This window comes from Macrobrachium nipponense, chromosome 35, assembly GCF_015104395.2.
Source record: "Macrobrachium nipponense isolate FS-2020 chromosome 35, ASM1510439v2, whole genome shotgun sequence".
NCBI lineage: Eukaryota > Metazoa > Arthropoda > Malacostraca > Decapoda > Palaemonidae > Macrobrachium > Macrobrachium nipponense.
The window spans coordinates 13,175,249-13,195,499 of record NC_061096.1 but is presented as its reverse complement, the minus strand read 5'-3'; the positions used below and the strand labels follow the sequence as shown (position 1 = coordinate 13,195,499).

Below are 20,251 nucleotides of genomic sequence, written 5' to 3'. Positions count from 1 at the left end.
ACAAGTCTTTTAGGGAAATAGGCTAGTTTTTGAAGATTGATTAAAGTAGATTTTCATATTCAAGGTTAATGTTAAAACTATGTTCTTTTTCATTTTAAACTTATTGTATGTAAGAAAATTAATGTTTACGCATCTTTCAGTTTTGTGTGGTAATATTGAGGAAAAGGAACAACCCTCTTGTGCTTCTTATTTGTATATTAGTTTCATGATGGCTATTTATTCTTCTGTGAAATTTTAAATTTTTCTTAATGCATTATTTAATATATTTTAAATTTTGGTTTACTTCAGTAATTGGCCTAAGGATTGTGGCCCCAGTGAAATAATGTGTTAATATTCTTTTGTGGCGAGAGGGAAATGTTCTAGAAAAAAATATGTATAGTATTTAATTTTAAAGTTATATATGACTTTTGAGATTTGTAATCACCATTTTGGACAGATAAATTATTTTCTTATTGAAGTTCTTTATAGTATATTGGTGACCTCTTAAGAGGCAAATTACCTCCAAAATCAATTTATGTATCCTTTAGGCCAGTTAAGCAGCAGTAACATTGACATGTTATTACACAATGAAAATTTTAGAATGAAAATAAAAAAAATTTACTGTTTGAAAAAGTAAATACTATAGACAGTATTTTGATATTTTGCTACATGAGTTATGACTATTTACTTGACTAATGATAGTGGTACTATACATTTGCCATACTGTAAATGTTTTAGGAATGGAAACACACCATTGTTAAGCCCTTTCACTTTTGCTACTATTTAGTTGATTGTGAATTCATTGTGCACTGCTAATGAAGCTATAATGATTATTAACCTCTTGTTCATTAAATCTGTAGCATCCTCACTGTTTTATCTCACTGTTACTTCACTATTGCCTCACTGTTTACTTTTACCTCACTATGGCTCTGTCATTCTCCAGCTTTATTTGGGAAGTAGCAACTCTTCAACCCCTTTTGTAATCATGTACACAATTTCAGGTGCATATGATGGTACTATTCCCTGCCCGACCTTCCACATCCAGTGTAGCTATGTGATGTAAAAGGGGTTGAATTCATATCTTCTCAATTACTTTCTCATTTCTTTTTGGTGATGGTGAGAGAGGCTGAAATGATGCTGTCATTGGTGACTGGATTGTTGTTTTGTAGTGAAGGTAATTTGTCCTTTTCTGTCTTTGTGTCATATATTTATATTTATTTTACCATTATCTACACTCCTACAATTTTCCTGTTTTCCTGTATGTTCCTTAAGATGGTGGTTAGTTCTTTTATGCAGTCAAGGTGAAGGATAAATATTGATTTGCTGCTGAGGTAATGAAAAGATATTTGTTTGCAGTTGAGGTGATGGCTGTAGTATAGAGTTTGAGGTGATGGATATTTATAGTTTGCAGTTGAGGTGATGGATATATATAGCTTGTAATTGAGATGATGGATATATGTTTGTTTTTGAGGTGATGGGCAGTTTGCTAGTGAAGTGATGGATATGTAAGGTATATATTTAGAGATGGTATTATATGGGATCTTTGTATTGTTTCTAGAATCTATTTCGTTACTTATCTTATTATTGTCTTCTGGCTTTGCTAAATGGTATTCTTTTGGTGATGGAATAAGGAATCAAGTGTTTCAGGCAGGTTGACTGAAGAGGGTTCATATATGATTGAAAAAACATTTCTATATGGTTTCAAATGCAATGCCACATGAATTTTGTAAGGTATGACTTAAGTATTTTTATTGTAACTTTTAAGAGTGTCATTGTGTAAACCTGTTTAGTGTGAGAACAAACATGATTTTTGTCTTGTATACAGTACTGTATTGATCTGTATGTAATTGTCAGGATAATTAAAAACTGACTAAGTTGTCTAGGCATATATTCCAAAATCCAGGTTATTTTATATTAAATTTTTTCTTGCAAAAGTGAATAATTAGTTGAGTAACAGTGCTGTTACTTAATGTCTTGCGGTATTTTGGATGTTTCAAAATATTTCATTCAAGCCACAACTTCGGAAATGCTACCGGTATGTATTAGTTGTATTCGAGTTTCATATGTGATCCTTTTAAATACCAAGAAAACATAAAATTTCATCTTATATTCCCAGGAGTTTTACCAGCATAAATTGTAGAATTGAAAAAGTGTTTGAACTGAATGTTGCTGTGTACTGATACAGTATATACTGTGTGATTTTAGTGTAGTTAATGTTAAAATCCTAGTAAGGTAAATGTGTGTACTGTATTTTTATGAGATTTAAACATTTTTAGCTATTAGTGTATTTGTTACTGTACAAGAATCAGTGGGGATTGCAGGTGTGCATTTTCATCACCACAAATGTCTATGTTTATGAATACACAACAGATATTTATTGGTGTTAATATCATCTTATAAACAAAAACAAATTTATCCTTTTTTTAAAGATGATTGTGTGTTGTTTATATTTACATATACATAGGTGTAACTTTCTGTGCATTTATACACAGTGTAATTTAGGGAAACAGTACATTATAGACAGTTGGGTGTTTATGCAAGTAAAAAATATACTTCACGGTAGAAAAAGAGATATGGGAAGATGGATATTGCTCTATAGGTTTGGGTTCCAACAGGTTTCCTCTGGAGGACTTTTAATAGGCAGTGTTCTCAAGAAGCCTGTTGGACAAATCTGGAGAGCATTCATTCTTTTGTCCCTTTTTTCATCCATTTCTGTTGGTGGAATAAAGTTCTACATACAGTCTTTGTGAGATGAACAAGCAAGTGCCATGTAAGTATGATTATGCCAAATGAAAATATACTGTAATTTTGTGGGCCTTTTGCTTCAGTATAGATTTTGGGTATACAATTAAAGGGCTGTAAATTGCAAGGCAAAGAACACACACATGAGAATTGGAAACGGGAATCTTGCTTATTACATCAATAGATTGTGTAACAAGTCAGGGTAGAGCAACATTAAACTAAGTAAGAAGAAATTTTCAAGTTATAAGAAGGCATACACAAAAGACAAAAAGGAAGGCAGTGAAGACTGAAATACTATTAGATAGTACATTGGGTGTTATTAAGTGAATTATGTACATATGAACTTTGGTATATGAGCAGTTCTAGAGCAATGTATGGCTAAAATACTTAGCAGTATAGCTCTACTTTGTCAATTTGATGAAGAAATTAGGCCAGTTAGTTTCTGGCAGAAGTATACTTGGACTAGTAGATCAGATTTAAAACATATCAGAAAATTAGAAATGTTAGCTTAGTAGGAGTATACATAATATCAAGTATGACTAGAGAATCGATTGTAATTATTTACTTTTACAGTAAATTTCAGATTTTGAAGTCACACATTTTCAGGTATTTATATTTAAGAATGTTGTAATATTTGAAAAACACAATACCTACATATTTACAGTATATTTGATCATCTCTCAAGAGTCCAAAATTTGGACAACCCTAAAACTGGAAACAAGTATAGTAGCTGCATGCTGGCGAATTGCCAATGTCATTATGGCATTGTAACTGGTATTTGAATAGTGGGTGATTTGGAAGGAATATGCAGTCAGATAACACCCAGAAGGGAGATCATACATTGTTTAGGTTTTGGTGCCACAAACATCTTTAGAGTCCTCCCCTTGCATATCATATAGGAAACAGTTGAAAGTTTGTCCAGGCTATTAAAGTCCATGAGTTGGTCATCTGTTTCATTAAGTATTCAAGTTAACCCTCTTACGCCGAAGCGGTAAAAAAAAATTGTCTCCCGTGTGCTGGAGGTGTTTCAGAGTGAGCGCGGAAGCGGAAAAAATATTTTTTTCAAAAAATCACAGCGCGCTTAGTTTTCAAGATTAAGAGTTCATTTTTGGCTCCTTTTTTTGTCATTGCCTGAAGTTTAGTATGCAACCATCAGAAATGAAAAAAATTATCATTATCATACTTAAATAATGCGATATATAATAGCGCAAAAACGAAATTTCATATATAATTGTATTTAAATCGCGCTGTGCGCAAAACAGTTAAAGGTAACAAGTTACTTTTTTTTTTCGTTGTAATGTACACTAAATTGCAATCATTTTGGTATATAGCACATTGTAAAATGATAAAAGCAACACAGAGAAAATATTATCACAAAATAATGCATGAATTCGTAACGCGCGGACGTAAACAAATATTTTTTTCAAAAATTCACCATAAATCTAAATATTGTCCTAGAGACTTCCAATTTCTTTCAAACTGAAGACAAATGATTGAATATTACTATACTGTAAGAGTATTAGCTTACAATTGCAGTTTTCGACCATATCTGACGAGTTAAAGTTGACCGAATGTCGAATTTTTTTATATATATATTTTTTATATGCAATTATTTCGGAAATAAGAAAAGCTACAACCTTCAAATATTTTTAGTTTTATTTTACATGAAATTGTGCACATTTTCATATATAAAACTCTATGAAATGCCTAATATGAAACGGAGCAAATATTCCGAGAATGGTACGTACGCATTTCGGAGATTTGTGGCGGAGAATCAGCGCGCGGAGGGAAGGAAAGATTTTTTTTAAAATTCACCATAAATCTAAATATTTTGATAGAGATTTTGAATTTGTTTCAAGATGAAGATAAATGACTGAATATTACTAGACTGTAAGAGTTTTAGCTTACAATTGCGTTTTTCGACCATTTCGGTAGAGTCAAAGTTGACCGAACGTGGTTTTTTTTCTATTTATCGTTGATATGCAAATATTTCAAAAATGAGAAAAGCTACAACCTTCAATTATTTGTTGTTGTATTCTACATGAAATTGCGCACATTTTCATATATAAAACTTTATGTAACGGCTAATTTAAAATGGTGCAAACATTACCACAATCGCACGTATGATTTTTTCGAAAGAGTTACCGCGCGGACGTAAAGAAAATGTTATTTTTTTCATAAATTCACCATAAATCGAAATATTGTGCTAGAGACTTCCAATTTGTTGCCCAATAAAGGTAAATGCTTGAATATTACTAGAATATAAGCGTTTTAGCTTAAAATTGCGTTTTTTGACCATTTCGGTAGAGTCAAAGTTGACCGAAGGTTGAAATTTTGGCAATTATCGTTATTTATATGAAAATATCTCAAAACTGATAAAAGCTACAATCATGAGTATTTTATTGTTGTATTCTACATAAAAATGCACACATTTTCATATATAATACTTCATGTAACGGCTAATTTACAATGGTACAAAAATTATGTCAAAGTGACGAAATAATTTCCGAGATGTGTCAGATACTTTTTAGTGTGGCAAGAAAGAAATTCGCGCTTGTGCGCCTGCGTAACGATTGTAAACAAAACAACACCTTGATCCGTGAACTCCCAACATCCCCCAAGACGCGTGATTCAAAAGTTTTAGGCTGGTAGGCCTATAAGTATTTTTCCACGAATTTTAAAAAAAACTTTTGTAAGTCGACGTAAAATACGTCCAGTCGGCACACGGGAGACAAAAAATGTCGACGTGAAATACGCCCAGTCGGCGTAAGAGGGTTAAACTACTTACTGGGAGGAATACTAATCATCTTGGAAAAAAGCCGAAGAATCATGTTTTTATACAAATATATCTAGTGTGTGTATATATATATATATATATATATATATATATATATATATATATATATATATATATACTATATACTATATATATATATATATATATATATATATATAATATATATATATATATATATATATATATATATATATATATAAGGGATTTTGACGTAAGGAAAAATCTATTTCTGGGCGATTGGCTCGTGTCGCCAGCGAAATATCCTTTAATCTATTATTTCTAGGGTAAATGTACTAACACATACCAGAGAATAAATAAAATAAAGAAAAAAGGGTCAGTGTAACTGACTCGCTCACCCTCCAAGAGGGTGTCGGTATGAACACTAGGCGAGTGAGACCACTACCACGAGCCAAATGCCAATAGAAATCTCCCACTACAAAAACCCTCCATGAGGAGAGCCGACCCACAGATGAGCAGCTCGTACTACTACTACTCCATCCCATTCTGCCGACTGCTGCGCCTCTGGTGGCCATCCTGAAGTTAGCAGACAATCTTGAGCGAAGGGATGGGTAGGGTGGGATTTCGCTGGCGACACGAGCCAATCGCCCAGAAATAGATTTTTCCTTACGTCAAAATCCCTTTTCTGGGCTCAGCTCGTGTCGCTGCGCGAAATCGTACCAGAGAAATAGCACAAGATTGTAAACAAAAGTAATAAAATAAATCAGAATAGGTCTCAAATAAAAGAGAAAATAAATATAAAAAAGAATATAATTGCTAAAAAGATACAAATACACAGTGATACAAAAATAGAAATATGCTTGAATTACACTTAATTCTAATCATGTTTCTTATCATAAGGTAATTTACATATGTACAGAGGTAAAATGGCTTACATGTAACAAAATGGTATCTGTGTAAAGGCATGTATCAAAAATATAATAGCAATTAAAATAATCAAATGAACAAAGTAATCAATAATGATAATATATGAGGGCCTCAGAACCAGAGAGTCGTATATGCCACTTTTTAAAAAATGAGTAAATTGGCCTCAAAGTTTATCATTCATTACTCTGGTTCTAAGAAAGATATCGATTTAAACTTAGTTTCATATGAAAGCTATACTCTTTATAAGTTTTTTGTGAAAATTTGAAAAAAATTGTTGGGTGCGCTTGCGCGCTAGCATTCAAAATGTCTGCCAAACTCCCATTTTTTTTTAATATTTGAGTCATAACAAGCACTTAAACCATAATTGAATGTGTTAAACGATAATAAAGTGTTATCATATTGTTGTAATAATGATGATGATATTAATAAGAGTAATAGTAATAATACTGGTAATAATAATGATAATAATACTATTAATAATAATATTGATAAGTAATAATAGTGTGCTGAAAAGACGATATTTTGTGATAAGAAACCGAGAATTGCTAATGATAATAATGATAATAATAATAATAATAATAATAACAATGGGAATAATAATAATAATAATAATAATGATAATGATGATAATAATAGTAATAATAATAATGATGATAGTACATTAATATTAGTACTAATAATGACACTGATGATGATAACCTTTCATCATCATAATACATCGATACTTATAATCAATCACAAGAAAATACTATAATAGAATAGTAATACTATTGTCATAATAATAATGATAATAATAATAATAATAATAATAATAATGATAATAATAATAATGATAGAAATAATAATATTATGATGGTTGTAATAATGATGTTGACGATGATAACCTTGAATCACCATGATGTTTAACCATCAATAATACACAATAATATTATTATCATAATTTTTTTTTACTACTACTACTACTACTACTACTAGGGCCCCCATCCTTTAATAGAAGCTGCAATGTGAAGGGGACTTAACTCGATCAGATTGCAGTCTGTTAGCTCCAAACATCGCTACCAGCTGTGACCCTCATCCACTACTACTACTACTACTAGTACTACGACTATTATTACTGCCAGAGGAAGACATAATGTACTCAAATAAAGAGTAATTTAGACAAAATAACAGCACACACAAACGGATAATCGTAATCTCCCGCTATGATCACTGAAGTGAGATGTAAACATTGGCGGGAGATAGTAAGCTGCGAGGTGATTGGTCGATGCTTACACGCGCCTTATGGGGAAAAACGCTCATTGGCCTAGAATTCGCTACCTGCAAAGTGACGCGCGCTCTCATTGGCTTAATCAGCGCTAGTGATATGCGTCTATCTGGTCCTCATGAACCGTCCGAGCGGCTGCCAGCACCGCTCGAAGTCATGTTCTTTCCTGTAGCTAAAATCGATAATTCCGACTGTCCCAGTGGGAATTTCGACCGTATGTAAATGGTGGAATGGCCTAGAAATGCCTCAAATACACAGAGAAAAGGTTGCCAAATCTACCAGTATGCATAACTCCAAATCCATGGAAGTGGCATATACGACTTTCTGGTTCTGGGCCCCTCATATAAGGAATGTATATGACTTAATATACAAAACCCGTAACCCTTATAAATAAGATGTATCCCCTAGCATAAAAATAAGGGGGTACCATCCATGAGATCAATATCTATAATCATCTGTGAGTGTCCCTAGCAAAAAAATAAGGGGCACCCACTACATCATAAAAGCAGCTAAGACACAAGGTGAATGTAAATGAACACGGCAGGAATAGACGAACTGTTGGGTGAGGCAGGTAGAAAGGAGGACTGAATCTTCTACTACAAATTAACTAGAGTCAGGGGAAACTATGTTACCCGCTGCTACTGCTGAAAATTTCAGAGCTTCCAAGGACTTAAGGTAATGACGTTTGAACACTGTCGGCGATTTCCATCCGGTATACTTTTTCAACTCATCGAAGTTCATATGTTGGAAATAATTAATTGAGGTGGCTACTGCCCTGACATCATGTGCTTTCGGGAAAGAGTCAGGATTGGCTTGCTTAATAAAGTACAGGATTTGTGCCTGATGCCTTTAATGGATAAAGTTCACCTTTTTCCCTCTTAAAGAGGGGACCCGATGAGGATGAGGAGGTCCTGGGACAGAAAGGCTCGTAAGGTTGTAACTGGGCAAAGAGATACATCTTGTGGAAGGGGTAGTACCTTCCAAGGTTCCCACCTCATCAAAGGATCTTCATTCTTTGCTAAAAAGCTACGTTCCGGAGAAAGTAGGACTTCCCCTGTGGGAAGGAATTGAATATGACCCGGATCTCTGGATAAAGCCGACAGTTCTGAAATCCTTGCTCCTGAAGCTAAGCTTAATAAAAACAGGGTTTTTCTTAAGAGCATTATAACGAGCATGTGTCATTATCGGTTTCTGAAGCCAGTTTAGAACATCGTTTAAGAACCATGAAACTGACGTAGGCCTTACAGAAGGTCTAAGTCTAGCACATGCCTTAGGAATAGACGAGAAGTAGGAATCTGTCAAGTCTATGTTGAACCCCAATTGAAATATCTTTTTCAAGGCTGACTTGTTTGTCGTAATCGTGTTAGCTGCTAAACCTTTTTCAAATAAGGATCTGAAAAAGGATATAGCTGAATTAACTGTCATGATTCTAATATCTGATTCTCTCAGGAAGATTGCTAACTTTTTGACAGCAGCATCATACTGTCTCAAAGTTGAATCCCTTTTATCGGATTCCAAGAAGAGAATATTCTGAGGGTCAATATTCGCATCTCTTTTTGCCGCAAACTTCATGAAATCCATAAAGTTAGGGTTTTGAGAATCCCTGAGGAAGCGAACACAGTCTTCGTTTGTACTGACTGGGAGAGCCTGGGATTGGGGATCTGAAGAGGAACGAAGGCCCAGTTCCAGAATTAGGGGATACCAATTGCTCTTCGGCCAGTCTGGGGCTACTAGAGCCACTTGACCCTTGAATGTCCTGAGTTTGTTTAAAACTTTCATGAGAAGATTCACTGGAGGAAAGACATAAATCTTCTTCCAGTTGTTCCAGTCTAGAGCCAGGGCGTCCGTGGCATAGGCCAGAGGGTCCAGGTTGGGGCTACATAACACGGCAGTTTGTGATTCGCTTGAGATGCGAAGAGATCCACCTGTAGCCCTGGAACTCTTTGAAGGATCCATTGGAACGAACTATTGTCCAGTGACCATTCCGCTCTAGGGGCACTGATCGGGATAACGCGTCTGCTATGACGTTTCTCACTCCAGCTATGTGAGTGGAGGAGAGATGCCAACTGAACTTGTCTGCCAGGGAGAAGATGGCTACCATGACATGATTTAGATGACGTGACTTGGAGCCTCCTCTGTTTATACAATGTACTACCACTGCGCTGTCCAGAACTAGCTTTATGTGGGAGTACTTTGGTGGGCGCAACCTCTTTAGAGTCAAGAACACTGCCATTGCCTCCAGTACGTTTATATGAACTGACTGAACTGAGGTGACCAAGTTCCTTGAACCTTTTTGACCTGGGAATACCCTCCCCAACCGCTTAAGGACGCGTCTGTGTGGATGGTGATCCCTGGTGGAGGGAACTGAAGGGGTACTGACACTGACAAATTCTTGACTTTCGCCCACGGCCGAAGTCGATTCTTTAGAATCAGAGGGACTGAGGATAGTTTGTCCCTGGACCTGACATTTGCTCGTGAGCGCCAGATTCTGGTTAGGTCTTTCAGTTTGGCTTTCATTAAGACGTTCGTCACTGATGCAAACTGGAGAGAACCCAGGATCCTCTCCTGAGCCCTCCTTGACGCCAGTTTGTGACTTAGAAATTGCTTGACTGACTTCGCTATTTCTTTCCTTTTGGCTGATGGAATCGACAGAGTATGAGAGGATAGATTCCATTGAATGCCCAACCACTGAAAGTTTGACTCTGGAGTGAGTCTTGACTTGGTCCTGTTTATCTTGAAGCCTAGATATTCCAGGAACTGAATCACTTTCAGTGTAGCTCTGTTGCATTCCTCGACTGTTGAAGCCCAGATCAACCAATCGTCGAGATACGCTACTACCATAATCCCTGGAGACCTGAGTTGTTTGCACTACCACTTCCGCTAGTTTCGTGAACACCCTGGGTGCCACGTTGAGTCCGAAGGGAACTACCTTGAAGGAGAATGCCTGGTCTCCTATCTTGAAACCCAGATATGGACGGAAGTGTCTTGCAATAGGGATATGATAGTAGGCGTCTGTAAGATCGATAGAGGTGGTGACGGCCCCACGGGGAAGAAATAAGGTCCGCACCTGCCGAGATCGTGAGCATCTTGAACTTGTCGCAGCGGATGGCTAAGTTTAAGCGGGACAAGTCTAAGATTACCCTTCTTTTTTGTGAGCCTTTCTTTGGCACGCTGAACAAGCGACCTTGAAATTTTAATCTCTTGACTCTCGCTATAGCTCCTTTCTGAAGGAGGTCCTCTGCGTACTCTGTCAATTCCTTGGAAGGAAGTTGACGGAAAGGTCTGGATGGAGGTGGGTTCGTCAACCAGCTCCACCCCAGGCCTTTTGACACTATGCTCTGAGCCCATTCGCTGAAGTTCCACCGGTGGCGAAAGTGAAACAGCCTCCCTCCTACCTGAAGTTCTTCATTGGTTCTGGAAACCGCCTCGGCCTCCTCTGAAGTGCTTTCCCCTATTAAAGGGGCCTCCCGATCCTCTCCCACGAAAGGAACGCTTACCTCTGCCTCCCTTACCCGAGCGGTCATACTTCTGTGAAGCTTGACTCTCGAAGGCTTGATTGTAAGCCGGAGAGATGGCGTAAAGAGGTGGAGGGCTGAGGGTCTGAGGGGATATCACATAAATTGGTTGTGATTGAGCTTTAGAAGTGGAAGGTTGGGCTGTTTGCACTAAGGGCACCGCTGGAACTTGCTGAGAAAAGCGTGGCTGCTTTTTCTGGTAAGGATGGAAACGCCTAGGTTTCCTCTGTCCCTTACCTTTAGGCGTTAAGTCTTGCCTCCTCTTAGCCGTAAGGCCCCAACGGTCCTTAAGGCTCTGGTTCAGCCTCGTAGCCTCTGACTGGACTTCCTTCACCATAGCTTCTGGGAAGAGATCTGCTCCCCAGATGTTAGACGAGAGTAACCTATTCGGCTCATGTTGAATGGTTGCCTCTTGTAGGACATGCTTCCTACAATTCGTTCTAGCAGTGGCAAACTCAAACATATCCGACTGTACCGTTTGAGTCAGGGATTTGGTCATGAGTTTAAAAAGCGGTTCTGAGCCATAGGCTATGGTCGCTACCTCGGACATAGCCATAGAGTGAATTGACCTGGCTAATCGCGATTTCGCGTCAAATTCAGCCTGAATAAGGCTATCTGGGAGCCTGGGTAGCTTTTCACCAAACTGATCCATAGCACAGTCCGGTTATTTGAGTTTGCCAGCTGAGAAGGTGTTCGGCAAGCCTTCCCACAATTCTCCGGCTGAGGGAAGCAACGGAGATGTGGGATCTGCTTCCTTCAATTGAGGCATGGGTTCCCCCTTTTGGGCCGCTGGGATGGTAGACCTCGCGATCTTTGTCAGGAACGGGAGGGCGGCGGTACTCTTCATCCATTGTGAAAATGGTAAAGGGACTCTTAAAAGGTTGTATCTTGGTATTAAGAACAATCCATGTCCTCCAAACACCTGAGCCATTCTCTCTGAGCCTGGTCTCGTGAATAGAGGACTGTCTCCTTTGGTACCCTATCATCCCGCATCATGGCTGACGCTGTAAGCCTTGCGTAGCCTATGAACGGAGGCTGGAGGTCTTCCGGGTAGAACTCGAAGTCCTCTATCTTCGAGTTCCAAATTCCGGTATAGAAATGAGACCGTCTTGGAAGGGGGCGTATGACGCTACTCTCCATGGATTGTTCATCGAGAACGGAGGTTAGCGAGTCATACGGAGGAAGCTGAGTTTCCACTCGTATTGGAAAGAGGGGGAGAGGCTAGAGGGGCTTCTCTCAGTCCGGCTATAATGGAGTCCTGGGACGTAATCCTATCCGACAAACGAGAGATCATTGTTCCATGCTACTCTTTAGGGACCCAACCAGGTCGCCCACCTGTTGCAACAGGCCAGCATTGGAGTCCAAGGCCGGAGCTGCTGCGGAGGTGGAGGGTGGCTCTGAAATCGGAACCAAGGGTAGCGGAACTGGTGACTCTGCCGGGGTGCGAGATCTCTCTCTGGAGGATTTACTCCTCGAGGACTTAGAGCCGGAGCTAGAAGCTTTAGACCTGTCTGCTCCGGGATTTCCAGCCGGAGACTTACGAGAGGAGGATGAAGCCGAAGTCGTCTTCTTAGACGACGACGACGTCTTAGACAAGGATTTCACTGCTTGACCCTTGACTTTAGGTCTAACCGAAGCGTCAGGAGGAGTATACAATTCATCACCTGTAAAGCCTTGGAAGGATGGAGATGTTGCAGGAGTAGAAGAAACAGTTACGCCCAAGGGTGACCCTTGGGTGTCCACCCTACTTACCTCGACCAACAGGTCGTCTACACCTACCATAGGTTCCACATTAATATCTAAAGACGCGACGTCCGTGGAGATATCCTGGTCTTGGTCAGTTAATGAGGCAGCCAGCTGTTGTTGGATGAAGGCGATAGTCTGGGGCCGCCTCTACTGGGTCGACGTATCCTGTCGCCTTGCCTCCGGGGAAGATTAACAGTGCCAACCGCTTCTCTAAAATGTAGGCATACCCTTGGCGGCGTTCTTCCCAAAACCGCCGACCCAGGCCCGCAGGGTTGCCAGTGCGGTATCCCTCACTGCCGGCGCCTGGAAGAGAGGGCGTAGATTAGATTTAAGAATCACTTAAAAGTAAAACTTAAAGTATAACTTAAACTTAGATGCCTTAAGTTAAAGTGAATGATGAAAACTTAAGCATAAAACAGAAGCGGAGCATCTACCGGAGATGGAATACTTACCCCATCTAAAAGCTGGCTCACCAGATCATAACATATGGTACACGTCTCATGGTACCAGACCTGGATGTCCCCGTGCAGAGTCGCGCATTGGAGCATGGGACGGCAAACTTCGTGTCCACATGGGTCCTGAAGTGTGGCGGCGCATCCCGGATGCTCACAGTTGGTGGCCTGTAAGTGGGAAGACACATGAGTATCTTAAAGAATATCACTTACAGGCTAAAGGACAGAAGAACTCCGTTGCATGCCGGAGCTCGGAAAAAATTTGGGCATAACCCCTCCCTGTTTCGCCTGAATAGGCTATAATCCCGGAGAGATCCGGTAAAACTCGTAAGGGAGGGGGGGGAGGGGGGGGAAGGTTTAAGGTACTTAAGATAAACTTATAGTTAATCTAATAACACTTAAACCTAAAACTCAAACGAACCGGACCAAGTCCAGTGCGTAGCGGAGTGTAGTAACTCAGCAATACGTTAAGGTTAGCAGGGACCCACTGTATGTTCCGGTCCACTCTACTGAGTGGACTAACTACCTTTCCGCTGGATGCCAGGACTCCGGTCAGGAAAGGAGCCCTAGTAAGGTGGGAAAGAGCGAGAAGACATACAGGCTCGAGCGAACACGGAGCGACAAGGAAGCAACGGATGGGGGGAAACGGCCAGTACCCCCCACCACGTTACCACCACCCGGCCGGACCGAGAAGCCGGAGAGGTCGAGTCCCAGTCTGGGTCTGTCCCGTCTCCCTGACCCCTCCCAACTTGCCTGGGGGGGAGAGAGGGAAGCAGGCTCGGGTATGTGAGCGAGCATGGGCAGACCGACCCACCCTCCCCCGACTCTAGGAAGAGCGGAAGTGGAAGTGACTGGGCATGCGTCTGGCTGTCTCCGTATCGCGTAGTGACCACGAGGCGGTAAGACCAAAACAAGACAACTAAGCCTAGGACACACCAACTGATCAGAGAGATGCTATCGGGAAGCAACTGAGCTGAAAAGCAGTGGCATATAGGCCCACTGGGCCAAAACCAGCTGATCAGAGAGAAGCTATAGGGAGGCAAGCAACCGAACTGATGAGCGGTAGAATAGGCTCAATGAGCCAGGACCTAGGCTAAGCCAGACGCCTAACTAACCTAACCATAACAAAATACAAATGGTACAATAAAACTAAAATTAAAATGAAGAAAACAATATAGTAGGAGAAAAAATTCCAGGAGTGTACGACTAACCCGAAGGAAAGCCTACCACTCAAAGCTAGTCAGAGGCCGATACTAAGAGCCGGGACTAGGGTCTGGAAGGAAGAAGCCTACATAAGGTAAAAGACATGCATGCATGACAAACCTGAGTAGACAGTACCCTAAGTAAAACGGATAATTAATATAGAACGTACACAGACAAGGGGATGTTCTAGGTATGGAGTACCAAGACAATCCACCACCGAGGCAGTAACCATGCTGCCCTTGCTTCCGACCCAGAGTTCGGATTTATACCTAAAGACGTTCAAATACGGACTCAGGGCGGAAAAAAGCAACCTAACCAATACTGAGTACTTACTTAGCTGCTGCAATAGCTGCACGCTCCAGTTATGATAAATCCAACGAAAGGCACAAAAAACACAGAGGAAAAATAGCACGTTGACTCGTGTGCGCTAACTGGAAAAGGTGGCCACCAGAGGGGGCAGCAGTCGGCAGAATGGGATGGGGTAGTAGTAGTACGGCTGCTCACTCTTGGGTCGGCTCTCCTCATAGGATGGGTTTTTTGTAGTGGGAGATTTCTATTGGCATTTGTCTCGTGGTAGTGGTTCTCACTTCTCCTAGTGTTCATACCGGACACCCACTCTGGAGGGAGCGAGTTCGTTTACCTGTGACCCTTTTTTTTTCTTTATTTTATTTATTCCTCTGTATTGTTAGTACATTTTAACCCTAGAATAGATAGATTAAAGATATTTCGCGCAGCGACAGAGCTGAGCCCAGAAATATATATATAGCTATATACTATATATAATATATATATATAATATCGTTATTATATTAATAATCTATATATAGTATATATATTGTATATTATATATAGTATGTATATATATATGTATATTATATATATATATATATATAATATATATAAAATAGATTGAGTAACTCTGACTCTATTGTACCAAAAATCTCCCAAAATTTTTTATAAATACTTCAATAATTAAATTAAAAGAATGTCATAAAGAAAAAATAGTACTTTGCATATAAAAATGTAACTAGAGAAAGGAGTACTTTTTGCACATTTCTTGCCTAGGCTGCTCAAAACATTTGCTGTTTAGCTACGAGTCCCCTTCTCCAAAAATATTATGTTCTTAGAATTGAAAACAAAACCAAAGTGATAGTGGTAGAAAATTACTACAGGTTTTATCTGGGAGGCATTGCGGTACATGTAACTCATTGATTGGTACTGAAACTTTACTGTTGATCAAGTTTTCTGTGCTTTGTTTAGTGTGAAATTATCATACACAAGGTCAGAAAATTGAAATAATCATTAACTATTTACATCTGTCGGACATATTTTATCCTGGCAATATCTCAGAAGTTCAGTGGCTTCAATGTGGCCCCTTGCTTTCAACTAGGGGGCCTATGGGGCCAGAGCTTACTATACCACCTGCTGACACTGCAGTCTCATAGCAGCATTAGTTGAAGAAGGTGATCTCTGATGCCCACCACATAAACTCGGAAACTTCTTCCTGAAGAAAGCCAGTGGGGTGCCCACTTTATGTATTTCATGTGATTTATGGAAGGAGTTGGGGTCCAGCTTTTTTATAAGGAACACTTAAGAAATTCTCAGCCTATGCAGTGACAGTTACTTGTTAGAAAAGAGGACCATTGGGGATGTTAGCCATGACATTTAGGTAAACCTGGAGTGACTGGTCAGAAATGATGTTTTATTTGTAGTACTGAGTTCCTGCTGAAGATTAAGGAATTTCGTCTTTGTTACATCCTCATTGTAATTGAGGAATGGGTTATGGAGCAGTTTGCTTATCTGGGCTCCTGACATCAAGGCATAATGGGAAGTGGTCATATTGGGACTGTTGAATCAAGATGACTGGATTTGAAGAACCATATTCAAGAACCAGGTAATAGTTGCTCATGCAGTAGGAGGTCATTGCAGTTCAAATGACTGTGGAGTGAGCTAAAGACTTCAATATTGGATCTGTACCAAACTCATAAAGCAAGTGTGTTGGCAGTGCAACCTTGAATCCCACCATAATTGTAATAGTGGCAAGGCACATGTCTTCAAACAATTGGATGAAAGAAAATTAACGGTTTCAGTTGCAGTTTAAGCTAAACTCTCTGTGTTAGGTAATCCAACCAAACTTGCCTTGGGGAATGGCATTACTGGATAGGTGATGCCTATAATTTTGCACTAGGTTCCTAGCAATGTTAGGTGAGGAATCTTCACAATAGACCAGATTTAGAAAACCCCCATGTGAATGTTGCAGCTCAGAAAGGAGGATGCATTGCTATGCAACTTTCATTCCTACTCTGGAATAGAACAGCAGATGGCATTGGGATTGATTTCATTGGTGGTGGTTTAGCAGAACAAACCAGTGACTGTGGGGCAAAATGAGGGCCATTAAGTGGGCAGTTCTGTTAAAGGTTAGCAGTTTGTTCAAAACCTTGACATCTAGGACTGGAGGAGAGAGAATACCCTTCATTTCTATCATTTTGCTGTTACCTGAAGGTGAGATAAAGGGTGACCCAGGATGAGGAGTAGATACAGGAGGCGTTTCACTAGCAGCACATGCAACCCAAAGAAATGGAGGCCGTTAGGAGGGGGACTGCTGGGGAACCATTGCTGGAAGGCATGTAGACATGAATGAGACAACAGACCTCCCAAGAAGGTGACCCCTCGTAGGCCTAAGGAGGCCCACACAGACACCATCTTGTGCGAATCAGTCTCTGAAACAAAGGAACAAGATGGTACTGCCTCCTCCCTTCCCAAAAGAGAGGGGGCAGTATTGAACAAAATATCACTGAGCAATTCCCATCACTTCCAAAAATAAATCAATGGAAGAAAAGGAAAGAGACAAGGCATCAATGGATGAAGATGCAGAAGGAAAAAGTCTGGAAGAAGGGGAAGCAGAGGTGTCCATTTGAGGAGCAGTGAATCCTTCCCAAAATGGACCCGTAGACATCTTGCGATGCTCCCTCTTCTTATAGAAGTTCTTCCACTATATAACAGGCAAGAAACAACACTCCAGGCATGGATTTGTAACATTACAAAAATTAGCACAACACCTATTGTTAGTTGTATAGGGGTCAGTCAGGGAGGAAGCTAGGAATTGTGAGCACGGGAATCCTGGAAGGTCGGAACACTTGCACTGACGTGCCTTCAACCTCTTGGAGGGATCCATAGTAGCACACAAAGCATATACAGACACCCAAAAACACCATAAAGCAGGAAGGAATCATGCCCATCCAAAAAACCAGCTTGGGAGGAAGAGTGCAAAAGCAAACATCCGCTCTCCAAGGCAGTTGAAGAAAGACTAAATGCATCATGGGTTCATGTGTGGACAATGACCACCCTCCACCTGTTCTATGCCTTAGATGCCAGATGCCACAGATTCCTTGCATATACAATTGTTGATTGTTTTTTAACTGGTTTCCAGCTGGCACAAGAAGATTTATCCTATTGTTAAGACTGAAGGTTTGTTTAATATGTAAAAAAACAAATTTATTTAAAAAATTTCATGTTTTGGACACATTCTCTGAGAGTTAAAAATTCTCCTTTGTAACAAATAGATCCATTTCCTGACATGGAAGTAGACTGACAATCAACTGGAAGGAGAATTTGTCCAACATCTACTTGGTCGCAGCTGCTGTTGCTTTGCCAGGGACTCTGCTGCCACATTGACCAACCAGTGAGGTGGCTGACAAGTGGCACTACCTTGCTTGAGCCATCCAGGATAAACAGCATAACTACATTGAGAGGAGTTGAGCTGGAGTTGTTATTTTTCATAGGTCATCGTTGTCATGCTGTCTAGGACCAAGGAGGTTAGATTTATGGAGATGCCCTGACCATACAAACCCTTCACTAATCCGTGAGGCCTGGTCAGTCAGCAAGCACTCCTAGAAAGATGGTAAAAAAAAAGACCATTGGGAAACATAGACGCTTACGGAAATAAATGAAATTATCTTTTGCTGTTATTTGCTTTCTTTCTTTCTGTTGGTTTACTTTCAAGGAAAAGACAGATACTCTTTCTGAACCATGTATTAATTTATTTCTGACTTAAAGTGCAAAAAAGATACAACAGAAATACAATACATAGGCTTAAAAATGTGAAACAACCACCGATTCCACATACCTTAATAGAAACTGAGACTAAATTACAAATAAGGAAACACGCCAGCCTTACTTCAGGCAAATTTCATAGACAACAATTATAAGATTAATAAGAGAAAATTATGTCTTAAAAAAAATTAATATCAGTAGCAAGGCCTGAAAGTTTAATTACCACGGGGTCCAAGTGTTTTGTCAGTAGTATAATAAATCACAGACACTTAGTCAACTTATTTCAAATCAAAGTTCTCATAATTTTTAAATAAGAACCTACAGTATCCGTGCATACATATGTATGTTGTGTGCCATCAGATACTTAAAATTAACATTACAGTCGACCCCCAGGATGCGCGGGTAATTCGTACCCACGAGCCCTGCAAATAGTGAAAGTCTGCCAATACTTGAGACCCCTCTAAAAATGCTTATAACTGCTTATTTTGATAGTTCAAACACCAAAAAAGGCCCACTAAAAATGCTTATACCCGAGTTATTATAGAGTTATTACAAAAAATGCATTTAGTCATGAAACTTATATGAAAGTACATTATTACTGAATATTTCTCTATGAAAAATTCCACAAAAAGGCAAATTTAATGTGAATAATGTGGATGTATGTTCCACTGAAAAGTCTGCGAATCCAGAACTGCAAATAGGTGGGGGTCCACTGTATTGGACAAGTGTAGCCTATAAGTTTTGCATGTCTGTCGACTTCATTTCGTTTTGAGCAAGCAGCATTGCTGGACACTGTTCAACAGCTTAAGATGATCATACTTGTGTATATTTTCTGAAATAGCTTTATTAAGCAAAGTACTACATGATTTTTTATTGGTTCACTCTCATACATAAATTTTGCTATATGTTTTTTACAAATCTGTTTGTTGACATGGTATTTTAACACTGTATTAACAGTTTTATGAAATTCTTTTCTTCTTAGATTGATATATTTTTAAAGGATACTGACTTTCAGACCATTTCTTTCACCACATTAGCATATTTAAACGTTATTTGAAGGGTGAATTAAATCCCCCTTACTTTTCAACTTGAGCATTGCACTATGTTATCAGCTTCATCTGTGAGAGCATCACTGCATGCTTCACAACACCAAAACTCTAATTAACAAACCATTTTTCTTCTGAATCGGACTTTTATTATCCCGAGACAAAATGATTTAGTTCATATAAAGTTATTAAACACCATAAGGAATGTGATAGTTGCTTTGCTTCCTTGAAATTCATGAATTATACAATTGACACAGATTTTGCAGAGGTTTTGCTGCTGATTCACTTGAGCTGAGCTGCTAGTTTTACCATTATTTTTTCTTAATCCTCACAACCTGCTCAAATAGCAATCATAAACATAAATTGAATTAATTCTCGCAACTTATCACAACTAAGTTCTGATTCAGAAATGTCAAAACAAGGGTCTGTGGTGGCTTCACTTCATCCAGCTCAAGGCATCTCCATAAATCTAACCACCTTGTCTAGGACTGCAAAGCTTTGGGTCCTCTTTGGTGGCTCCAGTTTTTTGAAAGACAGGAAATTTATGACATCTGTAGAAGAGATGCCAA

General features: G+C 39.4%; 1 protein-coding gene across 8 annotated transcripts in view; it reads left to right on the top strand.

Moving 5' to 3' along the window:
* Positions 1–20,251, top strand: part of LOC135208431 (TGF-beta receptor type-1-like) — a 368,373-nt gene that overhangs the window by 134,192 nt on the left and 213,930 nt on the right. The window lies entirely within an intron of this gene.